The following is a 1,227-nucleotide window of genomic DNA, read 5'->3' on the forward strand; positions in this document are numbered from 1 at the left end:
ATCACGAATTTTTCCAATTATTTCTTGAATACCCTGTTCATCAGATCCATGAATGTTGATGGAGCGTTAATCGAACCGAATGCAATTACAAGAAACTCTTAATGTCCATATCTTGTACGGAATGCAGTCTTGGGAATATCTTCAGCTTTAATCTTTAATTGATGATAACCTGATCGCAAATCTATCTTCGAAAACCATGTGGCTCCTTTTAGCCGATCGAACAAATCGTCAATTCTTGGTAAAATATACTTATTCTTAATAGTGAGTTTATTCAATTTCCGATAATCAATGCATAGTCGCATGCTGCCATCTTTCTTTTTCATGAACAATACCGGTGCACCCCATGGGGATATACTGGGTCGTATGATGTCTTGGTCTAGAAGATCTTGCAGTTGCGTTGATAATTCCTTAATTTCGAATGGAGCCATTTGATATGGAGCTTTTGAAACTGGTTCTGTACCTGGTGCTAGATGAATCGTGAATTTAATTTCTTGATCTGGCGGTAATCCTGGAAGCTTATATGGAAAGACGTCCGGAAACTTACATACAACTGGAGTGACTTATAGTTTAGGACTTCATTTTTCAGTATCTAAAACATAAGCTATATACATCTCACATCCTTGTCGAAGCAATCGTTTGGTTTGCATCACTGCCAGAAATTTCTTCCGCTGTTTTTCGCCCTTGAACATTACCGTTGCATTTTCCGCAGTTCACAATTTGACTTTCTTATTCGTGCAATCGATCTGAGCATTATGAAAAGCTAACCAATCCATTCCCAAAATGACATCAAACTCTCCTAACTTAAAAAGAATCAAGTCTACAGAAAAATGATGTCCAGCTATTTCTGTATCGAATGCAGGACATACTCGATCTATTGGAACTTGGTCGTCATTCGCTAATTTTATAATTAACGTCTCGCCGAACCATTCGATTTCGCAATGTAACTTATCAAGAAATTCTTCAGAAATAAATGAACGGGTAGCTCCAGAATCAATTAATACTTTTGAATCTACAGAATTCACCAAAAGCGTACCTGCAACTACACTCGGACTCTGCACTGCTTCTTCATTGTCATGTTTAAAGTTCTTGCGCTGGGTTGATTAGGCGGCAGGTGGCGGAGGTAATGTCAATACTTTAACAATACTAGCTGCCATTACCGGTCCTTTACAATTCCTAGCGATATGCATTTTCTTTCCACATTGGTAGCAAGTAATTTCTGTTATCTTT

The sequence above is a fragment of the Apium graveolens genome, unplaced genomic scaffold (genome assembly GCF_009905375.1).
Source record: "Apium graveolens cultivar Ventura unplaced genomic scaffold, ASM990537v1 ctg2912, whole genome shotgun sequence".
NCBI classification, from domain to species: Eukaryota; Viridiplantae; Streptophyta; class Magnoliopsida; order Apiales; family Apiaceae; genus Apium; species Apium graveolens.